This window comes from Rissa tridactyla, chromosome 1 (assembly GCF_028500815.1).
Source record: "Rissa tridactyla isolate bRisTri1 chromosome 1, bRisTri1.patW.cur.20221130, whole genome shotgun sequence".
Lineage (NCBI taxonomy): Eukaryota > Metazoa > Chordata > Aves > Charadriiformes > Laridae > Rissa > Rissa tridactyla.
Window position 1 is genome coordinate 62,628,100 of NC_071466.1, and position 17,391 is coordinate 62,645,490.

The window sequence follows — 17,391 nt, forward strand, 5'->3', positions numbered from 1 at the left end:
TAAATTGTTCATCACATCATAGCCAGTTATAAAAACCCGACACCTGAGAACAGGATGCTGGCTTACTTGAGGAATATTTGTATGACTAACCAACCATGTGCTTCAGTTCAGGTTTCAGAATCAAGCCAATAGTTGGTAATTTGTTCTATTTCACAGATTCTCGTATTTGTAAAACAGTTGCAATTTTTTTTTCTTCACTCTTCAGAAGATACAAACTCAATCAGAAGAAAATAATGTCAGGCTTAAGGCAAGAAAAAGCAACCCAATTGTGGATTTATGATTTGGTTGTTTGAAGGCTGCTAATTCAAGCAACCTCTCTCCCCTTTTATTTTTATATGACTACATAAGAAATTTCTGTCAGAACAATTAGTCAAAGAAACATTAAACACCATACTCGATGGAATACATCCAGTAAATAGTCATACTGGAATCAGTTTATCTCCAAGAAATTGAAGGATATGGGCTCCAATTCTTATGTAAAACACCTTCTTCTGACTGAAAGCAAGTGAAGATACCACCAATTCAGAAGATAATCTCCCTGTCTTCATCTATTCCGCCTCTGTATACCCAGTACTTACTAATACTGATGTTCAAACTCCGGAAAGAACACACGTTACAGATTAAGATACCTCAATCCCTCACTTCCCAACTTAAAAATCTTGTCTGAACACACAAAAGTCACTATATTACCTGATATTGTGTGAAAACTAAGTATAGTTTTATTTCTACTTAATCACAGAATCCCTCAGGTTGGAAGGGACCTCAGAAGATATATAGTCCAACCTCCTGCTCACAGGAGGGTCAGCTCTGAGGTAAGACCAGGCTGCTCTGGGCTTTACCCTGTTGCATCTTGAAACCTTCCAAGGATGAAGGCTGCCCAACCACCGTGGCCAACCTGTCCCACTTCCCAAGCATCCTCCTGAGGTGAGAAAGTTCTGCTTTATAAAAGCTTGTAACCTCCCATTTTTCAGTTTGTGGCCACTGACTCTTGTTCACCTGTACACCACAGAGCCTGGCTCAGAGTTCTCAGTCCCCTCCCTGTAGACATCATGGTCCTGCTGCTAGGTCCTCTGAAGCCATCTGAACAGAGGCTGAACAGGCCCCTCTTCCTCAGCCTACCCCAGCACTGACCAATTTGAATTTATCAACATCTTTCTTGTACTGAAGTCGGTAAAAGCCAAAGGCAGGACTCCAGGTGCTGTGTGGGGCAGAAGGGGACAACCACTGTCCCGGTCTCCTGGCTGTGCCTCCACTGATGCAGCCATGTTGTCCACATCTGCTGTCACAGCTCACTGCTGGCTCTGTCCAGTTCGTTGTCTGCCAAGACCTCCAGCTCTTTTCTGCAGAGCTGGTCCCCAGCCTGCTTCATTGAGGAGGGATGGTCCATCCCAGCTGCAGGACTTTGCGTTTGCCCTTGTTGGATTTCATGACTGTTCTGTTGGGTCACTCCTCTTGGTTGTCTAGGTCGCTCTGAATGGCAGCCCTACCCTCAAGCATATTGAGGGCCTCAGTTTGTTGATGGTCCCCTTGGTTGGACTCAATGATCTTAAAGGTCTTTTCCAACCTAAATGATTCTATGATTCTATCATTCTATGATTCTACCTCCTCCTCCAAGTCATTGATAAAGATATTAAACAGGATAGGGTCCAGGCCAGACCCCTGCATTACTGCACTTGTAACTGACCTCCAGGTAGAGTACAATTGCTGAATTTTAGCCAGACTATTCAACTGTTTTTTTCACCCATCTGGTAGTCCATTGATCTAGTCTGTAACGTCCTAACTTGGACAGAATATTGTGGCAGATGGTGTTGAAAGCTTTGCTAAAGTCGAGGTAAATGACATTCACTGCTCTCTCCTTTTCCACCAATCCAGTAATTCTATCAAAAAAGGCAGTCAGGTTTGTCAGATGTGATCAGTCCTTAGTAAATTAATGCTGGCTGCTCCCAGTCACCTTCTTTACATGCCCAGAAATTTGCTCCAAGAGGACCTGTTCTACAATAACCCCCCACAGAGGCCACAGTGAGGCTGAGTCCCTGTAGCTCCCCAGGTCATCCTTTTTGCCTTTTATGAGGATGGGTGCAACATTTGCCTTTCTCCACTCATTGGGGACCTACCCCGATCTCACCAACTTTCAAAGATGATAGAGAGTGGCCTTGCAAGTACATCAGTCAGCTCTCTAGGCAGCCTTGAATGAAGCCAATCTGATCCCATGGGCTTGTACAGGTTGTGCTCTCAAAACTAATCCCTGGCTCAGTCCTCATCCACTGCTGGTCGTTCTCCTCCTTCTCCACGCCTTTCACTGAGCACAAAGGCATGGGAAACCTTTCTGGTGAAGACTGAAGCAAAGAAGATATTGAGTCTTTCAGCCTTCTGTTACTAAATCCCCAGCCTGATTCACCAATGGGCTCACGTTTTCCTTGTTTAGCCCGTTACTATGACAGTAGTACTAGAAACTTTTTTTTAACCTGGGTTTCCCTTACCGCTTGCAACTCCAATTGAGCTTTGGCTTTTGCAACACCATACAGGACCAGGCAGCGTTTCCATATTCTTCCTTTGTAACCCATCTTTGCTTCCATGTGCTGTGTACATCCTTTGTGTGCTAGAGCTCAATCATGAGTGCCCTTTTAAGCCCAGCTGAAATCCAGGTATAGTTACTTGCTTTCCTGAATATCAGGATGAAGCACTTTTTTTGCTTGGAGGCTGCTGTCATTAAGGACCTTTAGACTCTGTCCTTAAAGACCTGCCAGCTCTATTGAGCTCCTTTGCTTTTCAGAGCTGCCTCCCTTGGAGTTCCACCTATCAGTTTCCTGAAGAGCCTGGGCTCTCCTGAAGCCCAGGGTCTGTGCTCTGTTACCCGCCTTCCTCACTCCCCTCTGATTTTGAACTCCAGGATTTCATTGTCCCTACAGTTAAGGCTGTCACAGATTAATTATCACATCCAGTTGAACAAAATGTTTTCTTCTTCTGCATTTAAGATCCAGGTGACTATCACCCGTGTCCAGTCAATCTAGCATCCATGTGGTGCAGGGATATCTGGCATTAGTTCCAAGTCTCCTGGATTGCTTGCACCCCATCTTGTAGCCCTTCTAACAGCGCGTCTTATAATAGTTAGCATTTTTTCCCCAGGAGGATCTGTAAACAAATCAAGTGAATTCTTTACATTTCTCTGATTTTAATTATTTATTTAGTTTTAATGTCACCATCACAGTTCAGCATCTTTTGAGTATACCTCAGTCTTCCAATAGTCCCCTCTGGTTTTTGTCCTACATATACCTTTATAGGTTGTTAAACCTTTTTCTCACTAAAATGAAATTTTACACAGAGCTGTACTTGAATCCATAGTAGCATCATTACTTCCTTGAAGTGAGCTCTCCTTCACTCTTTAGCTTATGTAAATCTTTCCAAATGGTCCATGTGAATAGCTTTCATTGGGTATATATGTTATTGACGTTAAACTTACTTGTTTTATTGTTTGTACCAGAATGAAAGAATCAACCTAACTGCCAGATCCTCTCTCTAAGTCCGTAACAGCACAGAAAACCAGAATGATGTAGCTATTTCAAGCCAGAAACATTTTGCAGAAAGAAGGAAGAGTGGTTTTAGTTTCCACTAGGCCAGTTTGGTAAATAAGGTCCAAATGCATAAAAAAATTTTTTTTTTTTCCTATTTGCAAATGATACAATACAATCCTTCACATACAATAAAGCTCAGTTTGGGAAAGGATTGGCAGTTGGGGAGTTTTGTTCAAAGCCTAAGGGCTTTGAGGTTTTATTTTAGGATTACTGTTGGTTGTGAGACTCAAAGTGCCAGCTTTTTAATTAATTCTTTAATATACTTATTTTTTCTATATGTAGCCCTAAACACTAAGCAAAGGATTGTGAAACTGTGTAACACAGCTCAAGTAATTATGTTTCAAGTTAACCTTTTGTTTTCTTACGTGCCCGTACTGTGTCTGAATGCAAAGACCATTTTAACTAGCATAAATTGAATCTGACTTCTCTGTTAAAACATAAGTGTTGCTTTTTATTTTGCATATGCCAATCTTCAGTGCAGTCAATAAGCAATTGTATGACAAAAGGGGAGTTTGGGACGATTTGTTTCTCGGTTTTTGCTCAGGCGAAGGGAGCTCATGCAGAGGAACAGTGTAGGCAACTCTGCCAAAGGCTGGGAAAGGGACACAATGCAATCTACAGACTAATCCTTTACATGCATGTTTCAAACTTTCACTAAACAACAGTACATAGGCTCAAAAGAATAATGTTAAGAAATGACAGATTCTTCATGCAGGCAGACTAAAGATGCAGAAAACAAAGAAGACACTAAAAGGATAATGAGAGTTTAATGCTGCAAAATACTGAGTATCGTGAACATACATGTATGTCAGAAACATTTTCAAGATTTGAGGATGTCACAGGGTCACTCAGCACCTTGGAGAATAAATGTTGCAAATATTGATTTGAACAAAACAGTTTGCAGAAAAGAGTGATCAGAGAAAATACTAGCTACAAACAAACAAGGCACAGCACACATTACTTCAAAAATAAATCAAATTTTGGCTGAGAATTTACAAAGAAATGGGGCAAGTATGGAGTATATTTTTTTTTCCCAGCTGAGTAATACTCTGTTCGCCATGTGCCTTGTGAACACCTGCCTGAATGTCAGGTCAGATGAATCAGTCACATTTGAGGTTCTGCTTCTTCAAATACAATTAGCTTTTTTCTTCTAGACAATGAGAAACCTTCTTAGAGGTGACTCACGTATGTGTCTGTAGCTGAGTTTCTATGATGTGAAACTTACTCATTCCAGGAAAACTTGTAGCTTGCTAAGAAAGAGCCACGGTGCTCCAGCCTGTGAACTGTCTACCCAGTCCGTTCGAGAACAGTACTGACACAGCAGTCACTATAAACCCACTCGGACACTGTACAATCACATTAATGCAAAGGCAAGTCTTGAGTCACCTGGCTGAGGCATGCAGACCTCAGGAAGCCGTGAGGAAAGCACTCGGAGAGACCTCTTCAAGCAGAGTGACCCTGAACCAGACCCTGAACCAGGCCCTAATACCAGGTAATGCAATGAAGAACTGCTTGCCTCCCTTATTTAAATGCATAAGAAAAGAAACTAAGGGCTGCACACAGACACGCACATAATATCAGAGTAATTGCATTTGTGCTTTCCTGGGTGCCTCTACATTAAGCAACTCTTGGCTGCTAGGCTTTTATTATTATTACTACTATGTGGTGTGAACTCAACCCATATGTAAAGTGCTATAAGAATAATTGTATGTTTAGATAGGTTGAAATTCTGAGATAATTAATTTAAGACTTTACTCTCTAACAGCAAGAAGGAAGCACCTAGATCAAAACCTAGTCAAAACAGGCAAAACGCTTCTAGTTAGAGGTGTCCCTGCCCATGGCAGGGGGGTTGGAACCAGATGGTCTTTAAGGTCCCTTCCAACCCAAACCATTCTATGGTTCTATGATGAAAACCCCTAAGTAACTTCCTGAAAGAGATGCAAAGCACATTTTTAAAAAATGCCAGACTGACTTTTCAACAACCTCTTTGTTTGCACTTGGTAGGCACAGAAGGGTCACTGAGCAGGTCTGACCCCCTGCTCCTGCTTCCCAAGGAAAATGTTTTGTGTATAATTGAGTACAGCTGTTTCACATAAAGTGCTAAACAGATGTTCCAGCACCGGTTGCAAGCACTATAGCACTTTGGCCTGGGGCACAAGGGAAGGTGGTGTTGTGTAGGTGAAAGAACCTGTGGTCCTGCCTCTCAGCAATTCTGCATCCTTGAACACTGAGGCAGGGATGCAAAATGTAGGTAGGAGAAATGTCAGCACCCAGAGTAGCCTGCTTCATTGTCCATCACAGAAGCTGATTGTACCCGTGTGGTTTGGCCACCCTGGGAATTTGGCAACATCTAAGGAAAAAAGCCCTTTTCTGGGTATCAAAGTCCGTATCAACACAGAATTTGAAAAAGGTCTTTACCTTCCTCTCATGTAGGCACAGCTTTTCGTGATCCTGCAAATCTGAGATCCTTCTGCTCCCAGACATACTTTGGACACTTTTAGCCTTACAGTGACCTTCCCATCACCCCTTTCTTAGGACCCTTTCTCTAACCACCTATATTTCAACAGTGCATCTTATCTGCACCTCACAAATTTCCATGCATGCATGTGATTTTCCCATTACAGGTTTGCTCATCTTTTCCCGGCTGAAAACTCAAATAAATGGACCCCAAGCATTGCAGCAGCATGCCATATATATCTGAACAAGATCTCAGCCTCCACCAGCCCTCGGTATGATAATTACAAGTGGACCCCTCTCATCCTGCTTGAAAAAAAATACGAATCCCCTTGTTTTTAAAACAAACCAAAGTATTTTCAAAATAAACCAATAGCATGTTTTGAGGTACCTTGAAGAGCCTACAAAATACCTGAATGCTTCTCAGAATCTGAAAACTTCAACAACAAGATTAGTCCAAACCTCAAAGTCAGAAGTGCTAAAAACTTTGTAGTTGTGTACAGTGTTAACTCAGCAATAAAGCAGAAGTTTTCAGCCTGATTTTTGATTTAATTTATGCAGAAAAGTAAACCAGTTCAAAATACACTCTTTTGCTTCACTGATTTATTCACATGTACAATTTCACTAAGGCTAACTAGAAGCACAGGAGTTCATTAATGAGAGATTCAGCCTCAAAATTCTCTTGCTGAAAAATTTGAAAAGACATTTGAAAAGACATCAGCGAATTTAACGTCTCACAGAGTGCTGTGACTGAAGCATCTCCTCAGTACCACAGTTAAAAAAAAAAAAATTATACCTATTCTAGTGCCCAGTAATTCAAAATAGAATCACTAAGCTGCCCTCCTACCTGAAACTCTTTCTTCAGAAGTTGTTAGCCACTGCAACAGTTTTTTTCTGTCTGAAGCTGAAGCTTCTTTCACAGGAATTAAAATTACGTAACTACTGTGGAGTGGTTTTCCCAGAAATTGACACCAAAAAGAAGTTTTTTAAAAAAAGAAACAACCGGTGAATGAAAGTTTGATAAAAGTTTGTGGTTCTTACTCAAGAGAAATAGCAGCTGTTCAATCATTCCAACTGTACTCCTGCGCTTTAGGAAAACAAAAATAAGCTCTAACTGGACTACTGTGCTTTAGTAAAACAAAAGTAAGCTTGCTTTTTCCATTTCAGAACATTTAAAACAAGTCTTCAGGATTATTAGAATGTGGTAAATCATGAGCATTTTCTTATCCAGATTCTAGGTTATTGAGGAATGGGTGAAAAAGAAACATAAACCTCTTCATCCACTTCACATTCATTGCAGAAATAATTAAACTGACACACACCTAGTGAACTCATTTTTAGCAAAAGTAAGAAGTGCATGTTTTACAAGCTGTATCTTCTGAGATAATTGGGGTAGATTTGGTAAGTACAGTACCATCCTAAGATTCAAATCACCAAAACATTAATAACCAGCCTGTCAAAAAAGTTTATATCAGGATATAAATTCTGCCTTTTTTTCCCCTAGAGAATCTCTGTTATAAGACCTTTATTTCATGTTTCACTCAAAAATAAGATTTTAAGCATGATTATTCAATAAATCCATATAAAACACAAAAACTTTCCTCAGCTTGGTCTAATATGAAAATACTACTTGGTGACCAAAATTCACCCTTTTCTTAGGGCATTCATTTTCCTGATAAAGAAACTGAGAGGTTATATCACATATCTTCAAGGCTTCTTCACAGCTGGACCTTCTGTTGGACATGCAACGTCTGCACTATGCAAACCCTCATTAGTTGCAGCTCACAGATCCTCTGGAGGTGCATCCTTCCTGCCTTAGCAACTTACCAAACCCCATTCAAATCTTTTTAGGGAAAATGCGCCACCAGGCACAGACAATGTCTCACTGGTGACAGCCCAGTTATTGGACAAATGTGATGATAAAAACACATTTCTCTCGGTCTTGTCACTGTTTCATGGACAGCCCTCTCTCAGTCCCCTAGACCTGCGTCCAACACCTTCAAACCTCTAAGGCCGATTCATGTCACCCCTTCATGGTCACGGCAGCCACCCCTTGGTCACTGCCTCTCCCAGATGTAGTTGCTGACTCTCTCCAGTCAGCTGAGGGACAGCTGCAGGTGACAGCCTACCCACCAGCTACCCCCAGCTAGCAAGGACAGAGCATTCGGGGTTTAGCTTTGGGTCTGCGCCTCACCAATGTGCTCACCACAGCTGCCATGTGGACAAGCTCGAGCTCAGCCCCAGCCAAGCACCTAGCACACCTTTCCGACAGGGAGCTTTTACTTTGGTCTTTAATTAGGTTAGGAGTCACATCATCATCATCCAAACACATGCCATAATAGCAGGCATTTATCTTCTTGGTTTTGACTTTAAAAATCTATTGTGAAAGTATTGTGCAATACCATGTTGAAAGCAATCCACTCTCCTTCTCAACCTTGCTTATTCTGTCAAAAAAAAGCAGACTTTGATTCCCTTTCTTGCAATTCTATGAAAAGTGGAAATAAACTAGAATTAAAAACAAGTGTTTTTCACTTTTTTTCAACAGTTTTTTTCTCCCTGCCAAAAAATTGTGTTCAACAGTTTATTTCATATTAATTTCCTCTTGTGATAACCCCAGAGAATACTAAATCAATAAGTTTACACAACTTGATACCACGAAAGACACTGAAAGGGGGAAAAAAATCTTAGGAAGTGTCTTTTCATTAACGGTTTAATCTTTTTTCATCTATTCTTTTTTTTTCAGGTGATATTTTTCAAATTTATTTTAGTTTAGATGGATTGACCAGCACTCACTGTACCAGGAAAAGTTACCTTTTCAGATTTTCATCTCGCAAAAAAAAGATTAATTACACCAAAAACTCACTGAGCTGCACACTATTCATGTGAATGAAATTTAACTATGTCAAATGTCAGATGAAATTAATCAGGAAAAATCTATTACTTTGCATTGTGTTCATCTATGACCAAAAAACTGAGACTTGTGATACAAATACCAAATTAGAAGGCAAAACATTAAAAATGCAGGCTTGGGAAAGAAGAAAACAACAGTTAAAGGAGGGGAAAAGGAATACAACTGTGTTTAATGCAATTATTGGGTGCACAGTAGGTAAAAACACCAGCTTGCAGCAACTCTAAAGAAAAGAGATGCTCCCAGGTGGTATTATTCTACACAGCTTTATGCCTCATCCTAACAAAGAGCCTTGAATTGTGCTTCTCTGCATCCAGCAAACACCCATAGGCTCACAAAAAGAAAAGGACAGCATTTTCAGATTATTATTGTCAGCTCCCTTCACATATTGTTGCAACTGCCACTTTTTAAAATATTAAACACCCTGGAAGAAACATTGACAAAGCCCGAGATCTGAAAGAAAGAGCACTAAGGTGAGCTCACCATGCAAGCAATTTATCGCTACAGCTTGCGTTCACCTCACCTGCTTGGCAATTTAAAGATCGTGTACGCTTAATGAAGTCAGCTACCCAGGGGAATTATGGCATTGCCCTTTTCAAATAACATAAATATTAACAAGGATTTTATTTCCTCCCCATTAAAAATCTGTAGGTTGTAATAAGTCCAATTAGAATAGTAGTTAATTCTCACATTAGTTCCCACCTTCTCCGAATCCTCAGTTGTATAACCAATAATACTTTTGTGGATTTAAAATGTGCTTTTATCCAAGATGCAAAAGACTTTTCAGACATAGACTTACAACACACCACTGAAGCACACATTGCTCTCCCTCTCTCAAAAAAGGTACTGGAAGAAGCTTGAAGGCTTGTCTACGGAAGGGAGCTGATGAGGCTGATGTGAACTTACAGCTTCCCAGCTACTTCAGGGCAACTCACGCACCCACACGGTGGGGACGCAGTCAGGACAGCCACCTCGTGGCACAGCAACACAGGAACGGCTGACAAGAGGGCCCGGTGCAGATGTATCCACAGGGCGACACAGCCACCGGCACCCAATGTCTGTCCCCATTCTGCTCAGTGTTTTCAGCTGTATGGGTGAGGTGGCCTCACTGTGCCACGCTGTTTTTTGTTTAAGTGGGCGCAGGTTGTGTGCTCATGTTGGGGATGCCAGCAGGCTGGGTGGCCATGTCAACCCACCTCTATTAGCAGCAGTGTCATCTTAGATCCACTTAAGCTACATATGGGATTATACCGTACTCCATTTTAACATACTTCATGGTAACGTTTCCGTGGTACAGGCTCTGTGCAACTTGCCCAAACCCAAGAGAACAGGTGTATCTCTACAGGTACTTTTGCAAGAGAAGCAGAAGGTAGCAAAGCCAAGTCCGGACAGAAATGGAGGGACTGCCCTGGAAGGTTAAAAGAATTAACTCAAGGTGTGATTCGATGACAGCTCAAACTAATCTATGGTGGAGCTGGCACACCCTTCTTTCAGCCCAAAACCTAACCTCACCGAAGAAACCCATGCTTGTGGAAAGCAAGGGCCCCCTACAACTCCAGCAAACACTACTTTATCCAGCCACTAATATTGCAGCTGCAGGTTATTTGCAATAAGTAGCGAAATGACAGACCTTTGCATACTTCACTGCAGCACAAACAAAAACCACTTGTTTCTCCCCCACACTAATTTATAACTAACTCAGCTAATCCCAACATAGCACATGGCCAGTACAAGACACACTGACTGCACTGGGCTCTAGAGTTCTGGGCATATAAATGTGGACAAAAACCCAGGAGGCTTTCCAAGAAGAAGGAGGAAACCAAAGTCTGTATTCATAAGTGCTGCTTTGAAGGGTGTGGCAGGTGAAAAAAAGGCTTTATTAAGGTGGTAAAGATCTGCGCTTAATCCCAGTGCTTCTTTACAGAGTCAATATTCTCTGCCTGCGCATGATTACCCTTCTAATCCTGTCACTCCTCTACCAAAAGAAAACACCCTACTGAGAGAATAGAGAGCACCTTAAGAGAGAAGTTTCATTATGGACCAGTTTGAAAATTAACCATTACCTAGAAATTTAATGGCTTTGTACTCTTCAAAAACTCTTACACTCAGGTTTGCAATTAAGCTCATGTATTGCATTATGTGAACACTATGGTAGGTATCCAGAAATGACTTCAATATATAACTTCTTGTAGGAAAACTCATTTACTGAATTTGAGTTACGTGTTCTTTTTTGTTTTTTTTTTCCTGTCTACACTGCAGCACATTTCTGAACATTATGGCAGATAGATAGTCATTCCACCTGGGTTCACATTAATTGATGAAATGCCAGCTGATCCTGTCATTTCCCACCAAACTTTCCCCCCAACTGCAAAACTACAAGTCTGACAGTCACCCTCTGAATTTTTTTCTAGTAGGGTCTACTCAAAGTAAAATTAACTCCAGCATTCTCATTACCCTCCTTTCTACGCCAACACATTGAAAATTATTAAATGTGTAATTACATTATAAAAGTGAGACATATCTAATAACTAAAATACGTTATTTTTCTTGCACTTACTTCAGCTTTTACTTCAGCAGTATAGAGAAGCACAATTGTGTGCTATACTGTTTTCAGCATTGCAATAAATTCAAATATATTGGAATAGTCACTCAGCACACATTTATATGAAAACAGTATACCAGCTTTCATGCCAATTATTCTCTAAGTATTCACAAGAGAAAATTCAGGTAAGCATGTCATTTGAAAAGGACAAGCTGCCAAATACTCAGCTCACAGAAATCTTTTTCTTCTAATTTTTTATATGGTAACTCCATTTTTTTTTCATCTTATGTTATGCAAATTTACCTCAGCTTCTACACAATGCTATTTACTACACTTCTGGCTTAAACTTTCTACAGTGACTGTGATTATGTCTGATATTCAGAAAATAAAAGGCATTTTTAAATTGCATTTAGAAAGGATACGATTTATGCTATCAATTAAGATCTCTATCTTTACCTGTCATACATGAGTCTTGAAATTACTCATACACAAAATCATATCCACATGTACCAAACAACTTCAGATCAGATTCTCCATACTTCTCTGCACAATAAATTTGAAGGAGAAAGGTGATCTTCAGGTAAAGGCTATGAGCCTGCACTTGAACCATCACTGTCAGGATGAAAAAACCTTTGTAATTTTCCTGTGTCTTGTAACACCATTAGCAAAATACAAATAGTAACTATGTGACTAATCAGGTCACTGGTGCATAATAAAACTACAAATAAAGGTGATACGGACAGCTTGAGTTAGCTTTGAACTAGCTAGTGTAGTTTCTGTGAGCCGTATAACCTTGATCGTACCTGGTGGCAGATCAGACATTGTTTGTACTCCTGTTTTCCAGGATCCCAACTGTAGGAGCCTCAGTGATCCCAGACACCTGCTGAACCCTTCCCCACAGGCAGTGAAGAGAAGATGCCTGGAGAGCCACCCCTCCTGACTGTAAGCCACCCAGCACAGGGAACGGGACTGATGCGGTGCCACACAAAAGTAATTCTCTTGGATGAATTCAACAGTGAAAATTATCTTAGAAAAAAATGTGTTTATGCTTTATATAAGACAATTACCAAATCATTATATATTATTAATGCGTGTAAAAGCCTGAGGTAGAAGGCTTTTACATCAAAAGGAAAATACGGCCAAGCATTTACAACTCAAATTTCTATGTATATTCTATATGAGATATTGTAACAGGGATTCAAGTAAACAGTGGTTGTTGAATCTCTGGTAATACATTATTTTCACCTTTTCACTCTGAATATCAACTGCAGCAGTTGTGTTGAATTAGTATTACGTAGCTGCTGTCCCTCCATAACTGAGTTTTTTTCTGTATGTACAGGTCTGAGTGCTGATGACACAAACTAGAGGAAAGCCACATGAAAACATGGAGAAACAGCTCTTAACTTGTACAGTTACTATATTCCAATGCCTACCAACAATCTCTTGCCTGGAGATTATGACGTTGATATAGTGCTGGGTTATGAAGTGCTGTGTAGTTTAAGCCGTGTGAGACTACATTAAGGTTAAATTTTGGATTAACCTGGTTTGCACAAGCTGTTACAGATACCTGCAGGGATAGGCAAAAATAATTGGGTTTGTTTTCAGAAATAATAAGGAGCATATAATAAGGAGTGTGAGAAGAGCAGAGTGATACGCCCTTTGGGAATAAGCCCTATCCTTACTGAGCTTACATCTGAATATGGCCCAAAAATTGTTAGGAATTGGACAAGTGTGACTGCAATAACTGCTTCAAGGGATGGGGATAAATTAGGACAGTTCTCCCTCTCAAGCAGAGGCCAGGGTGTGCAGAGGGCAAGCAGAAGTGAATCATAGAATCGTAGAATGGTTAGAGTTGGAAGGGACCTTAAAGACTATCTAGTTCCAACCCCCCTGCCATAGACAGGGACACCTCCCACTAGACCAGGTTGCTCAAAGCCTCATCCAGCCTGGCCTTGAACACTTCCAGCAATGGGGCATCCACAACTTCTCTGGGCAACTTGTTCCAGTGCCTCACCACCCTCACAGGAAAGATTTTCTTCCTGATATCCAATCTAAATCTACCCTCTTGCAGTTTGAAACTGTTACCCTTCGTCCTATTGCTCCACTCCCTGATAAAGAGTCCCTCCCCATCCTTCCTGTAGGCCCCCTTCAGGTACTGGAAGGCCGCTATATGGTCTCCCCGGAGCCTTCTCTTCTCCAGGCTGAACAACCCCAACTCTCTCACCCTGTCTTCACAGCAGACGTGCTCCAGCCCTCTGATCTTCTTCCTGGCCCTTCTCTGGAACCGGTCCAACAAGTCCATGTCCTTCCTGTGCTTAATAGCCACTTAGCCTTCATTTCAAAGCCACTGGAAACATCTGTCCCTTTCTTACTCTTGTGACAGCACTGCTAAAGGAAGGTGAAACAGCTCTGTGAAATGTAACTCTTTCAAGAGCACTTATCTACTATCTAGTAAAAACCTCTTCTGAAAGCAAGCTGGAGGCCCTCTTGATGCCTTTATATAAAAACATTCCCTTTCAAATTAGACAAGTTTACCTTTGCATACTACTAATAATTACCTGTTGACCTCTGTGGCTGTTTTTATCTCTACCTTGGGCTTTATGGGGCACATATAATTCCAGCTGGGAATTAAAGAAAATGAAAGAAAAAGCCCACTGCCACCCTGCATTAACTTCCTAGTTAATGCATGCATGCTTTGCCTAATTTTGGAAAACACCTTAAAATTTTACATTTGTATGGAATAAATTAATTACATATAAGGAGAAAAAGTCACCACGTGTCACATGTAGGTCTTTATATAACAAGACAGGGGAAACATAATTCATCAAACAAAAACAGCATATCCAGACAAACTTATAGCCCTGAGAATACAACAGTGAAATTGCAAATAATATCTCATCCTTTTTTTTTTCTCAGACATAAGAAAAATTGTCTACTTATCATTTTTGGAAAATAATTGCAGAAATAATAAGTTATTTTTTGAAGGCTTTAGATATTGTAACAACACATTAAAGTTAGTATGATAGTAGTCTCCAGGATTGTTTTATTCCTAGGTGTTGAAAAGTTAGGAATGTTAAGAAACAGCTGATGTTGCCTAGGAGAAAATATTCCTATCTATTTCATTTCAAGTTTTCAGGACACATTCCCTCCTGACCATTAGCAAGAATTTTTTCAGCTTGGAAGCATGAAAAAAAAGCCTCCAAAATTTTGATTACTGAAATTTGGGATAATTAGTGAAAAGAAGGTTCACAGTATGCTTGTCCTGTCTCCAGCAACTGCTACAGTTGACTATTAGAGAGATGATACTGTGCTAGATGAAACATTACATGGATTTCTCATGTTACCAAATTGATCTTACTCCAAGAATGAATGCCTTCCTCTCCTGAAAATGAAAATATGAAAACTTGGATCCGAACATCACTCATAATAAATGCTGCAAGCCACAGGTATGATACATCATCAAAGAGAAGAAATCACTTTTGTTAAAATAGAAGAAATATTCTGTAGTGTAATTCAGCAAAAAAAAAAAAAAAAGTAAATCATCAAAATAAGTTGAAATTAAAAGATTAAAAGATGACCACCAAGTTTAAAAATAATGTTGTGGGATCAGCTATATAATTCAACCTGTATACACAAAAAAGAAATTCTTACTGGCTAGCAACTAAGCTTCCTCTGGAATTTATGGCTCAGTCTTACTCTCACAGTAATGAATGCTTATGAATCTTTTACTGAAATGAATGCTTATGAGTCTTTTAATTTTATAGGAAGACATATGGATCTTCCACTCAAGTGAAGTTATTACTGAGTCTTAATGATTATTTTTTTTCAATAGTACAATATTATTACTTTCTAAATGTTCAAGATTTTTCATTTTGGCACTGATTTCCAGTACCTGTTAATAACAGTACTGCTTCTATATCCTGGAACTGGTACAGTTGTTCACCTGCACTGCCCGAGGTACCTCTGTGACGATGCTGTACATGCACATTTGAATTATGAATCTCTAGCAGTTAATCTCTCATACGGCTTGTCCTGTTTGGACCAATGTAAAGCCTAATCTGGCTCAAACAGGAGCAATTTCAGATTTCTTGCAGCAAGGTAATACCCCTTACTCTTAATTTATAGGTGGCTGCACTTCACTGAATGCTAAAAACTATGAAAATACTGTCCTACAGGTACAGGCTAGAGTCACAATCATGCACACAGTTCTTATAAAAAAAAAAATCAAGGTTGGTCACTTTTAAAATATATGAATTAGCTTCTGCATGTGGGATTAATTCCACAGACTTTATCAAGATAAGGTTTAAACCTCCATCTATTAAAGATGGAAACATAACTTCTATTTCACTCTGGTCTATAATAAAAGCAAGATTCCTTTCTGATGTCAGTAATTAAAAGTTCTGACATCTTTAAGAAGTACATCCTGGCTAGTAGTATATTTAAATTTGTTTGTTTTAAAGAAAAAATAAAAATATAATAATGAGACTTACATTTTGTAGAAGTAACTACAAAATAGAGAAATCCCACAATCAAAGAAGGCTTTGACAATGAGTGGAAGAGCAGTATCGATTTTTAGCAATATTACTGTTATGCAAGTTTTCGATCCAAGATGCAGAACTAAAATCTGCCTTTCCAGCTTTTTATTTCTGAAAGTTCAGAGTGGGGTCTCTAATTTGGATTTGTGTTATTTGTACTATTGTTATCTGCCTCTGTGTTGTTCCCATTGATTTTAACCTAAAATGACACTTTTAGAAAGTACTTATTTAGTTCCATGTTGAAGCTGAAAAGCACAATCTCAAATCTATTTGAAAGCCACAAAACGTAAAACCCAGCTATAGTTGCCAGTTCCCTGTACTCAATCGCCCCATTCTTTGTGTCCATGCAATGAAGGCAACAGGAGATGTAGGCTAGAAAATGATTCAGGGACCTATCCAGAACAACACGACTCGAACGAACAGAAGATAACGAATCTGGTTGCTGATTGTATGAAACAAGGAATGGGTGACAAGGCAAAGGCTGGCACGGTGATTAAAAGAAAAAACCACCCAAAACCATCCAGATGTTCAGCTGAATGACTTGTGGGTAAGGAACACTGGGACAGTCTCATGGGTGAAGTGGCAATTCAAACTGTTCCCTTCATGTCTTCTCTCATCTGTTACAGTGTGCCAGAAACAACAGTAGGAGAAGTTCCATTTGGGATGGGACTAAAGAGTAGGAGAATGAAGCTGTATGACACACTGTCAATCAAAAGGGAGTTTATTCTGGCATTTTTGGTTCAGGCCCAATTCAGGGTGTTGTATTGATCTGGGTAGCTCTGCCATGCTACCAAAGCAAGACTTGAATGCCGACATGGAGAACCCCACGACAGGTATGGCATGGGCCTTTGAGGAAAAAATTGTCTTAGTGCACGGAAATTTCGCATCACCGCTGTGGAGATGTTTGTTTTGGGTATGGGATAGAGGGAGGGAGGAGGGCCTGTTCCACAAGAGCTATCACAGTATAAAACACCTCTCGCAGGAACATCTAAAGACATTTTATAAATACCGATGAAGTCTCCCGAGACCCTGACAATTTTCAGAAATAATATGCTTGTATTGTGGAAAGTTACTCTGCTGTCTGGAGGAGTTATCGAATTGCACAAGACCATAAATGCGTAACAAAGCTCTCAGTAAATGCAGGTTATTGCAGAAGAACTGTAAGAAAATATTGTGGCATAAAGACAGGGAGGGAAGGAGGGAAGCTGATTTCTCCTGGGAGAGATGCTCCGCATTTCCACCTCCAGATGTTTACAGCTACCTGCTGTTACTATCCTGCCACCAGGAATATGCAGCCCCTCTCGCAGGACAGTGCTGGTCAGCCAGGCTCAGACCTCCTTTCCTGCTATTTAAGCTTTTTCTTTCAGAGTTCCCTGGGGC

At 40.2% G+C, this 17,391-nt stretch overlaps 1 protein-coding gene across 2 annotated transcripts in view; it reads right to left on the reverse strand.

Annotated features, from left to right (window-relative positions):
• The window catches only part of FGF14 (fibroblast growth factor 14), a 424,635-nt gene that overhangs the window by 282,003 nt on the left and 125,241 nt on the right, over nt 1-17,391 (reverse strand). The gene's annotated exons all lie outside the window — the stretch shown is intronic.